Source organism: Peromyscus leucopus, chromosome 11 (assembly GCF_004664715.2).
Source record: "Peromyscus leucopus breed LL Stock chromosome 11, UCI_PerLeu_2.1, whole genome shotgun sequence".
Taxonomy (NCBI): domain Eukaryota; kingdom Metazoa; phylum Chordata; class Mammalia; order Rodentia; family Cricetidae; genus Peromyscus; species Peromyscus leucopus.
Genome location: NC_051072.1, coordinates 50,788,054 through 50,803,637, shown reverse-complemented (window position 1 = coordinate 50,803,637; position 15,584 = coordinate 50,788,054).

Here is a 15,584-nt window from a genome sequence, read left to right as displayed (position 1 = left end):
CAGGTGTTTTAGACAGGCACAGTAACACAGCTTCCCAGAGTTAAACAAATGCAACATAAACAAAAGTAACACACCTTAAAATAATATTCTGCAGCAGATTTGGGTTTCCTTGGGGGCAGTCACTGATGCACAAACATCAGCTCTATCGAACAGATGGGTTCTGGATGTTGCTTCTTTCCCATGAGGATGCTAAGTTACATGGAGACCTTAAGAAAAGGAGATCAGTGTCAGGCAGGGTGGTGGCGCACACCTCTAATCCCAGCACTTGGGAGGCAGAGGCAGACAAATCTCTGAGTTCGAGGCTAACATGGTCTACAGAGCGAGTTCCAGGACAGCCAGGGCTACACAGAGAAACCCTGCCTCAAAAAAAAAAAAAAAACAAAAAAAAAAAAAACAAAAAAAAACCCAGAGAGATCAATAAGTTGAAAAAGAAATTGTTCAGTAACTAAATAAAATTGTTGGGCAGTGGTTGCAGCCAGCCTCTGCAGAAGCTGAATATATTTTCATCTACAAGAGTCCCACTACTTAGCAACATCTTAATATCAGACATTCGCCAAGCTCATGAAGCATATATAGGAGAAGCAGAGCAAGCAGTTGGCACAGGGTAAGGAATGTCGCAGCCAGCATGATAGTTGGCCACGGAGAGAACCAAGCTCATTGTGTGGTAGGCTTGTCACATTGCTCATATACGTGGGCAAACCTTATCACCCCCCCCCCATAGTTTTCACAATATCCCTCTAGAGCAGTGGTTCTCAACCTTCATAACGCTACGACCTTCAATGCAATTCCTCATGTTGTGGTGACCCCAACCATAAAGTTATTTTCATTGCTACTTCATAACTGTAATTTTGTTACTATGAATTGTAATGTAAGTATCTGATATTTCTGGTGGTCTTAACTAACTCTGAAAGGGTCATGCCCCACAGGTTGAGAACTGCTGGTCTAGGTACAGATTTTTAGGTATCCTCCTGGCATTCATCTATTCATAGCACACAAGATTCTAACATCCAAATATAAAACTTACAAAGAAATTTGGGTTTTAAAAATTGTAAATGTCAGGTATCAAATCAAGCTACAATTACTGATAGATACCACTTTGTACATCCAAAATTAGCAAAGAGGGTTTTTTTTTAAACTTTTAAAATAATATAATACGCATTTCTGACTAGAACATATCAAAAGGAGCCTTCCCTGATGACGGCACAGTGAGGATGATGATGGTAGTAGTCTGTTAGAGCCCTGGGACTTGGTCATTGCTCAATAAAGAATTGTTGAATGAATGAAGAAGTCCAAGAACTCATTCTTTCTTTCCCCTTACACTGGCCGGGCCCACCCATGCTTGTGGCTTGTGATGGATTTTTCCCTGCAGGACAGCAAAGACACAGCCAGGCCTCCACCAGACAACTATTTTCAAAAGTCCTGTCTCCTCCAGAATAGTTTATCACTCTGACAAAAGAGTCCAGGATAGGTATGTCTTCGTCCATCTTTTAAAGTACTCCTGGGCCCGGCGCAACATGTGATTCTTTTTTCAAAGGATTTGACATTCAAGATGTGATTCTTAATTTTAGAGGTTTGTCAAAAGAACATTCCAGAGTAAACTAGTCTTCCCAGGGATGCTTAGCCAGAAGTGTGAGGGTTAAATAGAAAAGCAGCGTACAGGTGAACCATAGAAGTAGTGGTTGATGATGTGTCCACCTTGGACAGTCATTAGATTGATTCCCTGAACAGAATTTCCAGAATACATTTTGGGGCAAAAAGAGACGAACAAGAAAAAATAGGAAGCTCATGATTCTGGAACATTTGGTACCAACTTGCTCTTACTGCAGATGAAAGAGAACTAAGTTAAAAACAGCCAAAGTCAAACAATTAGAATGAGAACCCTGAGGAACACCAGTTGTCATCCTGGTTTGTTTGTTTGGTTAGTTGGTTGGTGGTTTGTTTGTTTTTTTTTCTACTTGATCGGCATGGGCCACAGAATTTTTCATAAAACACAAAAGCTAAAGAATTTTCCAGGCAGAGAGCAGAGGAGGATGTATGATGAGATAACACTTGGAACAGTCCACGCACCATCATTTATGCAAGTTAGCTCTCCCACATCCCATGTTCCCTTAGGGATTCAGAGTGCATAACCTTCAGTGACCTTTTGCAGTTGCACCCTAACTTGCACAGATCTCCCCTTGCCTGGAACCGGCCTCCCACAGTGGTACAAAGGATGGCAAGACCAAAGAGGAGACCTCAGAAATAAATAGCCACTACCCACCCACACCCCCAGCATCTCCAGGCTGGAGTTCTAGGAAGGACCACACTATCTCAGAAGAGGTCTTTGACTATGTCTCTCCGAAGCATCCATTTGAGCAGAGAATTTATCCATTATTACCATCCGTCTGTGCCATCTCCAATAATACCTTACGTCTTCCACTCTTCTGCTGGAGGGCACACCTGCTCCCCTATCACTGCCCAGAAAGGTGGCCCTTAGGAGCTCGTGTTTGTTTATAATGTTTTCTCTCCAAATAATCAGAACAAGGGTTTGCATTTTCTGATGTGGAACTTCCCTGTGGCTTTAAATAAATCCTGCTTGGTGAAATAGCTTGCCAAGGCCAGCTTATTGGCATCTGTCATCTTGAGAAAGAAGTGGAGACCTCCTAAAATAAAGTCTTCCAGTAGCAGGGATTAAAGGGCATCTGCCTGGAACAGGTCCTTCAAGTCTTCACTAAGATTCCAGAGTTTTCCCACCCCTTGTTTTCGTAAGAAGTGTTGGATCCGGTAAGGTTCATTCGTTTTAAAAATGTTATTGGCATATATTAATTGTCCGCCGTGACGGTTTCATGAAGACATTTTTATACAAGATACCGTGTACTTCTAAGTATGCCTTCTGCACCCTCCCCTTCCTCCCCCTCCCCCTCCCAAGTGCCTTTTGTGCCCCCCACCCCACCCCGTCAGCCTTGCTTTGGCTCTCATAGATACATGATTTCATGTCTCTCTAAATATAAAATCCAGGGTTAACAAATGAGAGAAAATAAAACTGTAACCTTTGTCCAGAGTCTCACTTAATAGGACAATCTCCAGTTGTGTTCATTTTCCTGCAAATGGCATGATGTCAATCTTGACAGCTGCGTGACACGTCACACATGCATGCAAACCACAGTTTCTTTTTCCACTCGCCCACTGACCGACATCTAGGCTGGTTTCATAACTTGGCCTTGTGAACGGTACCACAGTGAACATGGATGTGTAAAGATCTCTGTGGAATGCTGATTTAAAGTCCTTCAGGTTTACAGTCAGGAATGATATAGCCAGGCCATAGAGTTGCTCTCTGGAAGAACTTCTGTATTGATTTCCATAGTGGCTGAACTAATCGCAGAATATAAAGGTGCCCCCCCACCCGCCCCTCGTGGCCGCCTTGTCCTCACTCACTTGAGCCTGTATGAACACATGCTTCTTGCTTTGGAAATTCCTTATGCCTCATCCAGCCACCATGGAGGCTGTTGCAGTCTCCTACCCCTCTCTGTATGAATCATCTGGAGCAGCCCTGCAAGGGCTACCTATTCACGACAAATGGCAGTGTGTTTGAACCAAAGCTTAATTTATGGCAGGTGCAAAGGGATTAAGGGTAGAAGGAGGGCGGACTGTGTGTCCCACATGCCTCTTGCACAGGCTTTGGCACACATACACATGCAGCAAGTAATTTACATGCACGAATATGTGGTTACCTCACTCATGGACAGAACTTGGGGCAAAGGAGCTGTAAACACGGTACCTTCTGGTGTGTTCTCTCCCTTCTAACCACAGACACAATGCTCCTCTTCCCCACAAAGTCCACATCAGAAGCACAAAGGATACTTACGTAATGGAAATGTTTATTTTGGAGTTGAATGAACACTTGAGTGTCTAAAGTCACAAGACGGACTCTGCCCCAAACACATGCTTTCAGACCCATCTGGACTTTGTAAGACCCAGGCAGAATCTGGGGGTGGAGCTGGGAAATTCTCTAAGGTAGGCATCTGAGAAACAAGGAAAGGGAGTAGATTCAAATGCAGAAGGAAGCAGAATTGAGTGACCATGACAAAAGACAGAGCAGGGAAGGGGTTTAAAGGTCCATGGATATTTACATAATGTAAAAGTTTCTTTCTCCCTCACACACCCATAAACATCCCCCGCCCCATCCCCTACCTCTACCCACCCCACCTCACAGAAGGGCCAAATATCTTTGCTTGAAGAGCTCTAAGAGACTGGTGGGCGATTTCCCACATACCTGAAAGGTCCACTGGTTCCTCTCAGGAACATTAAATCAGAATTTGAACCCCGAAGTTTGGCTTGGGGATGGAGCAGGGAGGGGCGGGGCGCTAGGAGAGAGTGATTTCTGTCCCAAGCACTTTGCCCAAAGTTGTTAGCCTGTTCTGTGGGTGTGTCCACAGTCCCAACAAGGCAGGCAGCATTAAAGTCTACCCCTCCTCTGGTTTGGTGCTTTGGTGAAACCAGTCATGGAAAAGCCAGAAGCAGAAGGAGTTCAGATTCGTGAGTTCCGTTGCTGCTGGACACTCTGACACTGAGACACCCCAGTCGCCTTCAACGCTTGCCATCTGCAACCGGATGTGCCTTTCCTAGTTCCACTGGGGAACCGTGAAATGTTCCAGGTAGGGCTTCTGGTAACTTCGATGTGTTCCTTCCCTCTTAGGGAGCAATGGCTGGCTGCCATTCTTATTCATAGTTTCATATTTCTCAGGAAATCATATAACATTCTAGCAAATTCTCCAAGGTGTACAACCTCTCATCGTAAAGGAGGAAACATGGAGGCGAGATAAAGGAAAGCCTCCAAAGTTAGATAAGAAAGCCGAGTCTCAGGTGCATAATAAAGGACACTGGTGGGAACCACAGGTGAGGACAGAGACTATCACAAAGACAGAAGGTTCTGGACCAAGTCTAAGAAGTATCAAGCCAAGTACAACTTCCTCAGCTCTTTATCACCTATTTTCTGAAGAATTGCTTGTTAAATGTTTTTTTTTTTCCATAAGTAATACATACTCATGGAAAGGAAAATTAGCCAAGAAGGAGAAATGAAGAAACTCATGTAAATTTGCGGTACACTGCTTTAGAGGTCTCAGATCATGCTTCTCCCTATGTTCTGACCTTTGCCACATGACTCTGCAGATCTTTCTGCTAGAAACAAAGACCATCTCCCTCTCCCACTGAGTCAGGTGTGGCCACATGGGCAGAGTGGACACTGTGCCAACCGCAAACAAATGAGTCACGGATGGCACGGGGCGACCCTCACTCTCTTGCGTTCCCCCATCATTGCATGGAGAAGCTGGCCGGGCTAGCCCACTGGCCCAAGAACTATGAGATACAGAAAGAAAACGTCAGTCTAACCTGTACTTCGAAGGTAAGCCTTGTTAAGCTAACTCAGCAAACGCTGGCTGACCCACAGGCACGTGGCCGTAGGCAAAGTGGTTTTTCTTCCAGGCATCAAGCTTTGGAATACTTAGTTGTGCAATGTTGCCGCAAAAGCTAACTGATGTGACTGTAAAGAGAACTGCACACAAGAGCAAGATGAACACCGTTGACTTTGTGCTTTTTTTAAGTGTGCGTCGGCTCTGGGTATGCACCAATCTTTGTAAAGCACTTGGCCATGGTGCCTCAAAAATTTGTGGGGCTTCCCCCACTTCCTGGGGAATATTTTTTTCCCAGATAAAAATGTAGGTATACCTTACAACATATTTTAACATTTTTAATGATGATAAAGTGGTTTGTGTTAGTGATGTAGGGATCAAATCCAGGGCTTTGCCAATGCTAGGCAAGCTCTCTACCCTGAGCTACATTCCTAAAATCATTTAAAATTATTTTAAACTGATATATGATAACATACAACATGTATATATATATATATATACATGTTATATATATATACTGTTTAGATAAATATATATTATATAACATTGGAATCAAATTAAACAGATCTATTTCCTCCATCATTTATCATTTATAGTATAAAAATTTAAATCTTTTATTTTACCTTTTAGAAATGTACAGTACATTTTCATCACCTGTCATCACTTCAGTATGCAGAAGCACCCTAGAAGCATCCATTAACATTTCTCTATCCCCCCAACACCACTACTACTGGTCTCCCCAGCTTCTGGCAACCATCATTCTGCTCTCAACTTCTGAGACAAAGTGTTTAAGGTACTATGTCAGAGGAAGATTATGTACGTTCATCTTTCTGTGCCTGGCTTATTTCATTTAGCGCATGATCTCCCGTTCTATCCATATTACTGCAAATAGCAGGCTTTAATTATTTTGTGACTGAATAGTTCTCCGTATATGTCCCATATGTTCTTTATGTGTTCACCAGTTAAAAGGCACTTAGATTTCTTGGTTATTGTGAATAGGGATGTGATGAATGTGGACGTGCCAATGATTCTTAACGTCCTGACATCACTTCCTTTGGGTACATATGCAGTAGTGGCTGGGTTGTGTGGGAATTCTATTTTTAATTTTTTAAGTGCCATCCATCCTCTTTTGCATATGGCTGTCCTAGTGCAGATTTTTAAAGATTTGCTCACAGACTTTGAGAAATATCTTAATAGATGTTTTTTGTAAGCAATACAAAGAATGTAGATCAAAACAGAAGTCTCATCCAGCCTGCCTTCCCATTTCCCTCATTTCAGAGATCTTTTGCTGTGCACTAGTAAACATGCATAGGGCTTTCCAATTTACTGTTCTAACGTTTGGATGACCTATGATTTTTCTTTTCACCAATCAACATTCTTTACATTTAATGCCACAACCATTATGTAAATTTACCTCCTATTGAAATGTTAAAAGTACATAATTGGGCATATTAGTGCTTAGAATATTCAAGAATCCCATCATCAATGGACATGTGAGTTATATCCAAGTTTTTGGGGGTTACTTAATACACATAATTCTCCATGGCTCTTTGATTATAAGTGAATGTGCTCCAGGATTGGTACTTTGAAGAGAAATTGACGGCTGTTAACAAACGCAGTCAAAGTGCCCTCCAGAAAGCCCAGGTCCAATTTGCTTGCCTTCCATCAACAGCACATCAGCCGACCCGTCCTCAGCAGCGCTGGCCCAGACCTCTGATTGCTTCTGCTTCTTTTGCAATTTGTCTTGCAAATTTGGTTATCAATCTTTAAAAATCCATTCTTGTTTGTTGATTGGTTGGTTGGCTGGTTGGTTTTTCGAGACAGGGTTTCTCCATTTAGTTTTGGTGCCTGTCCTGGAACTCACTCTGTAGACCAGGCTGGCCCCGAACTCACAGAGATCCGCCTGGCTCTGCCTCCCGAGTGCTGGGATTAAAGCTGTGCGCCACCACCGCCCAGCTAAAACAGCCATTCTTATCTCATCATATTATTGAAGAAAGGCACTCGCCCTCTTCACAGTAGTAGCATTGCTCGTGGTTTTCTTATTACTATTAGTGTTATTCTAGTAAATTTTATTTCGGCCAGCCCAGCCTGCTCTGTCCCAGCCCCTCCCCACAAGGGTTGGTTCGTGCCTTTACCTAGGCTTTCTCCAGGTTTCTGACTTCTCAGAGCTGCAGTCCTCACTGTCTTTCCAAGCTGGTTGCAGACCCGTCGTGACATCTACCAGCCATTCTTTGAACTTCGTTAAGTGGCCTTTGCTACACCATTTGTTTTAAATTGCCTTAGAATTACCAGCCACATAATAATAATAACGTTCACAAATCTATTTATTAATTCTTCACTCTGTATGAATCATTGGGCTAAGTGCGTTTGTAGACCTTGTGCCATTTATCATCTCTACAGTATAAATGTTTGGATTAAAAAAAAAATCTAGAGATGTGATAACTAAAACCATCTGCTCAAGGCCACACACACGAGTGACTGATCAGAGACTCCAGGCCACATCTCTCTGCTGCAGATCCCATGCCACCTCCCTCTCTGTGGTCTGCTCTTCTCTCTTCCGTGGGTGCTGTGGTCTGAGTACTACTCCAACTCAAAACCAGTCTACTGACGTTGCATTTTTTATTCACCTCTTAAGAGGTGACACATTCCACCCTCACTAATGGAATTTTTGTCCTTGTAAGAGATTGTTTGAGGAGCCAGGCGGTGGTGGCGCACGCCTTTAATCCCAGCACTCGGGAGGCAGAGGCAGGCGAATCTCTGTGAGTTCGAGGCCAGCCTGGGCTACCAAGTGAGTTCCAGGAAAGGCGCAAAGCTACACAGAGAAACCCTGTCTCAAAAAACCAAAAAAAAAAAAAAGAGATTGTTTGAGGGACCTTACACCACAAAAGGATGCAGCAAGAAGATACAGACTGTGAGAGTCTTCCACTTACTAGACACTAACTCTGCTGATGTCTTTGTCTTGGACTTCCCAGCCCTTAGAACTACAAGAATAAATGTCTGTGGTTCATAAGCCACCCAGCACCTGTTCTAGCTGCTTTCAAATACCCAGACCGTGAGGCTGGAGGCTCCTGAAAACAGAGCCAGCGTTTGGTTCTTTTGACATATTCCCTACAACATGACACAATATGGTAGATGGTCAGTTACCATGGTGGTTGCTGACCAGTGTCCTTTCCAGGATCACATTCTAGGTGTGAATTATTAATCATTGATAGTGTCGTGGCCCACAATCTAAGTGATAAAGAAGGCTTTATGGATTGTTTTATGGAATAAACACCATGCCTACCCCTGCCCTGTGAACATTTCCTCTGCAAGTGCAATCTGAGACAAACAGGAAACAACGCATAGTCCTTGGCTTAAGAAACTTTCATTCCAAATCTAAGGGATAAAAGATAATTGAAACACTAAAGTGTCATCAACTGCAGTGCCCCCAACCACCTACCTAGAAAACAAAAACAAAAATCAAGCTGCGAGTAATGGTGTATGACAAATGGCTAGGGAGAGGAAGCTTCCCGAAAGACAGGGCCTTGGGAGGTAGAGTCTGGAGAAGGGTGAGACGGGACAGGTGAGGAAGGCCCTGCCAATCAGCTTAAATGAGGTCTTGGGGCAGGTTCCCAGCTCCCACTGCTTTCCCAGGCTCTGCGTTCCCAGCATCCCTTCCCTCTCAAATGGGGCTAATCATACAGCACCTCGTTCAGACTTACTAACATAATATGGTCTAATTAGGCAGTTCCTGCAAGCACTTTGAACTCCATTGCAGAAGGGAAGTGAGTGTAGTGAGGGACTTATTATTAGTGGGAAAGTGGGCTAGCCCTGTCTTAAATACTGAAGCAATTCTCTCATAAGTAAGTTCAGCCCTGTGAAACAGTTGCTGCCACATCTCTCCACAGAGAGCCTTCTCTATTGCTAAGACATTGGACAGGGAAGGAAAATTGAACCTTGAATATGGGAACAGTTGAAGGTGATCAGGTCCCTACTGGTATCAGAATAGGTAAAAGGCTTCAGTACAGGAAACAAAACAAATAAGCTAGGTGATATGGCTGCTTAGGAACCAGTGAGTCTATTGCAAGCTTGAAATGTAGCCAGTTTGGCCTTGAGCTAAAATGACCAAATCTCATACTACTGCCTATTAGAACATGTTTGCACAAAACTGTTAAGCAATACAGGTTGTTTGTGTCCAAAAATGCAGCCCGCACAGTAAGCACATTGTTCCCAGCAGAATACTGAGGCTTGTCTCCAGGGCCGGACCACTTTCCCCAGAAAACAAATCTTGAAAAGGAATAAATTGCCAGCAACTTGAATGATGGGTTTCTGCATAATCTCCCTCTGGTGGGACAGGGTGGGACGGTGCTTGATACTGCCAAGACACGGGGCTGAGGTCAATCTGTCAATGTTGTCCAAGTGAGGCAGAGTTTAGATTAGCCCAGGAAAGAATCTGTGACACTGAGAGGGAACAGGAAGCCACAGAGGATTCATATGGATGCCATGTACCCCCAGCGTTAGAGGTATTCAACTACCAGCCCAAAGACAGAGGAACTACTAAGACAGACTCAGTGGGACTGTCAGTGGAGGCGTAACTATGGAAGCTGGGATAAGGACACCTCATCATAACCTAATGTGGGGCTACTGAGCAGGGAGTGACCCTGAACCCTGGAATGGGTTCCCCAACCACAAATGTTTGGCACAGTGTGGGAACTGAAGCCAGGGCTGTGCTCGCTGGCTTCAACATTTCTTGAGTGAGGATCCAGAGTTGGGGCTTGGGCATCTTCTTTTATTTACTTTAAAAATATCTTCTAAAAAAAATCAAGCATGCCCTGATTTGACAAGAAGTGTAACGTGTCCTGCTCTGAATTGCTTCCTTTCTTTTCCCTCTAGAGTTCCATTAATCCTGGTTTTATGATTGGTAAGGTATGTACCCAGCAAAATTTTTTTAAAGATTGTAATTTAATTACAATATTTCTCCCTTCCTTTTCCTCCTTCCAAACTCTCCTATATCTCCCTCCTGACTCTCCTTCAAATTCATGGCCTCTTTTTCTTTCTTCCTTTCTTTCTTTCTTCCTTTCTTTCTTTCTTTCTTTCTTTCTTTCTTTCTTTCTTTCTTTCTTTCTTTCTTTCTTTCTCTGTTTCTTTCTTTCTTTGTTTCTTTTTTCTTCCTTCCTTTCTTTTTTCTTTGTTTTTTACAAATTGTTATTGCATGCACATACATATACATTCCTATATATGCCCTATTCAGTCTGTGCAATACTACCTGTCTGTGTGTTTTCAGGCCTGAATGTTTGGCACTGGGTGACCAACTGGAGAGCTCTTCCCTAGAGAAGACCATCTCTCTCATTCTCAGCTTTTCTCAGTCCAGCAGAGATTTTTTTTAAGCAACAATAATAATAACAATAGCAATAATAAGAATGACTAAAACATTAACAGGAGCCACATGACTGAGATGTGCCTGCTCATCATGAGTCTACTGTAACTTGGTCATCTTACTTAAAAACATTGAACAGACAAGTGGAACTAAAAACCTAGAAACAGCCCTGTGGTTCTATACTTTCTGTAAAGATTTATTTATTTTTATTTTATGTGTATAGGCATTTTGCCTACATGTATGTGTGCCTAATGCCTATAGAGGCCAGAAAAGGGTGTCAGATACTGTGGTGGTTTGAATGTATTGGCCCCCATAAGCTCATAGGGAGTGGCACTATCAGAAGGCATGGCTTTGTTGGAGTGGGCGTGGCCTTGTTGGAGGAAGTGTGTCACTGTGGGGGTGGACTTTGAGCTCTCCTCTGCTCAAGCTTCGCTCAGTGTGACACTCAGTTCACTTCCTGTTGCCTGCCCAACAAGACATAGCACTCTCATCTCCAGCACCATGTCTGCCTGCATGCCGCCATGTCCACCATGGTGATAATGGACTAAACCTCTGAAACTGCAAGCCACCATGTTAAGTGTTTTCCTTTGTAAGAGTCGCTGTGGTCATGGTGTCTCTTCGCAGCAATAGAAACCCTAACTAAGGCCCTGGAGCTGGAGTTATAGACAGCTACGCTCTGCTGCATGGGTGCTGGGAACTGAACCCGGGTTCTCTACAAGAGCAGCCAATGTTCTGAATGGCAAAGCCTCCTCTCTGGCCCAGCTCTCCACCTGTATTGTTAACACTTTAAATTTCTTTTTCTCGCTAACATTCTCTCTTTTTCTCCCTAAATGGCTCAAGCACTATGTCTCTAGCATTTTCCCTTGCCTTTTCGAGAACATGTGCTCTCAGGGCTATTCCACAGTGACAGGCAGAGGGGACCCTGTCATCTCTTCTCGTGGTCACCAGCTATCTTACCACTTATACTCATCAAACCTGCTTCCTCAACTATAAATCAAGAGCGGTTCCACCACCTCTAGAGCACTATGAGGACGAAGGACAGTCATATCTATGTCTGCCCTACTGTGTGGTCTAGCACAGAGGAAACCCTGAGTACATGAATGCCACACCAGGGAGCAGCGTGGAGTTCTGTGTTATGTGTTTCCAAATACTGAAAATTTTACAAATTTCATGGCAGGGGTTGGCCTTCTGTTCAAAAGTTGAAGTTCACTTGGCAATATGGGGGTCTTCAGAATATCATGCCTGGGCTCAGGAGCCAGGGCCCACCCGAAACCTGGTGCTGGATAGGTGCAATCTGTAAAATAAACCAGAGCTGAGGCTCGTGTTTGGTGTCTCCTGTCAATGCTGTATGGTGTGCTCAGCTGCCCTCTCTCCATCAATAGGTGCTAGAATCTCTGAGAAGTCAGCAGCAAAGGGCAGGCTGTGAGCAGAGTGCTTCTAAAATCGCACAGCAACTCGGGTAAGTTCAGATTTATCTCACACTCCTAATAAATTGATTGGAGTTGGAAATCACAGAACAGTAAAAAGACCCAACAACCTTCAGACACTGGGAATTATCCAGCAAATATTCACCAGAAGCACAGGGCTCTTAATTAAGTCCCTTCTCAAGTCACACGGTTCTGGGATTTGTCTGCAGAGTCACGGGACTGATGCTTGCATGTTCACGGGTGACAGCGAGACCCAGCACCAACATAAAAAGCAAGGGCCACATGGCTGAAGCGAAGGAGGGATGGAAAATTGTTTTGCTGGAGTTCAAGTGAAATGGAATTATCCCCACATATGAGCCGCGTGGATTTAGTGTCACATAAACAGAAGTTGTAGAAGCAGGTCCATTTCCCATGGCTGACGACTGGCTTTGTCTTTTAGTCTTTCCCTAACCCCTGACAGTGTGTTAGGGTAGACAACTCACCTAATGTTCCTAGGACCCAGGTATCAATCCCCAAAGAAAGTTTTCAGTTCTAAAACCAGAACAAGTCAGAGCAAACACAGGTCAGTCAGAACACAACATTCTCCTATGCTTCAGCTGAGGCCCTATACCAGGCTTTTTCTTTTGGGCCACCAACCAGCTCCCAAATCATGACATGGAGACTTCTTATTAGTTATGAATGCTCAGCCTTAGCTTAGGATCGTTTCTGGTTAGCTCTTAAAACTTAACGTGTTTCTCTTCTTCTACGTTTTGCCTCGGGGCTTTTCACCTCTCTTTCCTTCTGTATATCTTCCCCTCACTGCCTCTCGTGGCTGACTGGGAGCTGCCTGGCTTCTGGCCCCAAGCATGTCCCTCTCTTTCTCCTTCATTCTCTTCTTTTCATTCTTCTCCTTAGCCTAGATTTCTCCTCCTACTTATTCTCTCTGCCCACCAGCCCTGCCTATCCCTCTACGGCCTAGTTACTGGCCGTTCAGCTTTTTATTAGACCAATCAGGTGCCTTAGGAAGGCAAGGTGAAACAACACATCTTTACATAATTAAATAAATGCAACATAAACAAATGTAACCTAGTTAAAATAATATTCCACAACAGGATCCCTGTGCCTCACCCTCCTGTTTTCCCTCCCAAATGACAGCAGCAGGTCTTGAACCTGACTGCCCTTAGAACCATGGCAAACCCTTGGAGCTTCTGATATCCAGGACACACTTCAGAGCCCCACCTCATCACAAGCTTACAGAGCCCCCAGACCTCAGGCCTTGGACATCTGGGTGCAAAGTCAAGCTTGCAGGAGGCACCAGTTAACACTCAGTAGAAAGAGGAATGTGTGGGAGCAGCACTCGGGATTAAAGGAAGTCCTTTTCATTCCCAAACCCTATGGTAAGAACAATCTTGGATGCTTAGTATCTAGAATGCTTTTTGCTCAGTGCCACAAAGCTGAGCAGTGGATCCTCTGGTGCTAATGCTTGTTGCCCATGGCACTAAGTCTTTTCGGGGGTGGGGAGAAAATGACATATGTAGTTTTACAATCTAATGAGGATAAGAAGCACAAATCAGACTCTGATATGATCAGGAAGCTCTTGTCACTGAGGATGCCCACATTCTTCACAGCTATTAAAACATGTCCATAGACAGAAGTTTCATATGGAGTTTACTTTCTTTGTGGCATAAGTTAGCCCCTGGGTGAGAAAATGCCCTTGCCTCGACTGCTGACAATATGCTGTCCAAATGGGACAAGCAGGACACAAAAGAAAGGACTGCTGCACCTTGTCAAGACAGCGTAGGAGGGCTTCAGAATATCCCGCTTCACAGAAAAGTCTATTGGATATTCTAGGCCTGTAGGCTGAAGATAGATGCCCCAATGTTACAGAGGAACCTTGGGTGACTGACTGTTCAGGCAGCCAGCTGTTTCTGTCATTTCTCACATTTTTTGGAAGTCACTTGCTTGCACTTCCTGCTTGATCAGGTAATATTATTTCTTTCTCTGGTCTCTAAGGGAGTTGAAAACTAGATAATTATATAGTTATAGTTTTCCTTGTTTACCAGACTCAGAAAAGAAACTAACTAAAGAGGTGTAAAGTATATAAGATTGAGAGACATAGAAAGATAGTTTTAGATGGTAATGTGAGTTGGGATAGAAAGTGAATCCTATATGCAAGATAGGATAGATAATGGAGTATTTTCTCTGAATTTGTCAAAAGCAAAGGGACTGGATATTGCTGATGTAATTATTGCCTGTATATATTGTATCTAGTTATTGTACTTATTGTATATAATTTTTCTTATATTACTTATTATCTTTTTTATTTTAGACAAAAAGGGGAAATGTGTTGATATTTTGTGTATGCTCTAACAAATAAAGCTTGCCTGAAGATAGGAAGGCAAAGCCAGCCACTAGTTAGCCATAGAGGCCAGGCAGTGGTGGCATACACCTTTAATCCCTGCACTTGGGATCTCATGCTACTGCTCCCAGTACTAGGGAGGCACACGCCTTTAATCCCAGCACTAGGAAGGTTGAGACAGGAAGTGATATGACTGGGCGGAGAAAGGAATATAAGGAGATGGTGACAGGATCTCATGCCTTTCGGCTGAGGAGTTGGTAAGGTGAGAAGTGGCTGTGGCTTGTTCCTTTGTCTCTCTGATATTTCAGCATTTACCCTGATATTTGGCTCTGGGTTTTTATTAAGACCAATTAGGATTAGTGCTACACATGTCTCCTAATCCAATCCTTTCTTTGTGTTCAAGGACTGGAAGACAGAGGAAGTGTGCATCCAAGGAAGACAAGTAAGATTCAAATCGTTCTCCCTCATTTCCTTCCATCTGAGAAGGTCAAGGCCTTTCACTGCCCTGTACCTCAGTGTGCTAATCTGCAAAATGGGTGATGATATCTGCTGCAAACCACTGGGGGACTGATAAGAGAACCAATGTGTTGGGTTTTACCCAGTGCCCACCTGGAGAGCAATTAACGAGTAGTTTCTTTATCTACCTAGAGGGAAAATGAAACTGTTCATTATGTAGGAAGACCCATATTGGTGGGAGGAAGGCTCTGGGATGGAAGGGTTCCTTTCATAGCCATCAGAATCCTTCTTCTAGAACAACGGGCAGTGGAAATCTTTTCAGTCCAGTTTCTGAGAAGATACTGTATTCAAATACGAGCTACAGGCCTTGGTCAGCAACTCTCTGAGCTGTCATTTTGGATGTCATCTTGGATTTCAACAGTGACAAATCTGTGCTCACCAGCAGAGATGAGAAGAGAATGTTCTGAGCAAGGAATCCTGCCAGGGTTTATTTCTGTCACAGAGAAATGAGGATGGGAAAGGGGAGCATCTATGTGTGCCTGAACTTCTTATGGCTATGTTTGAAGCCAGCTCGTGACCCTCAGTTATAGCTTTGAAGAGGTTAGAGCTGGTGTCCTCTA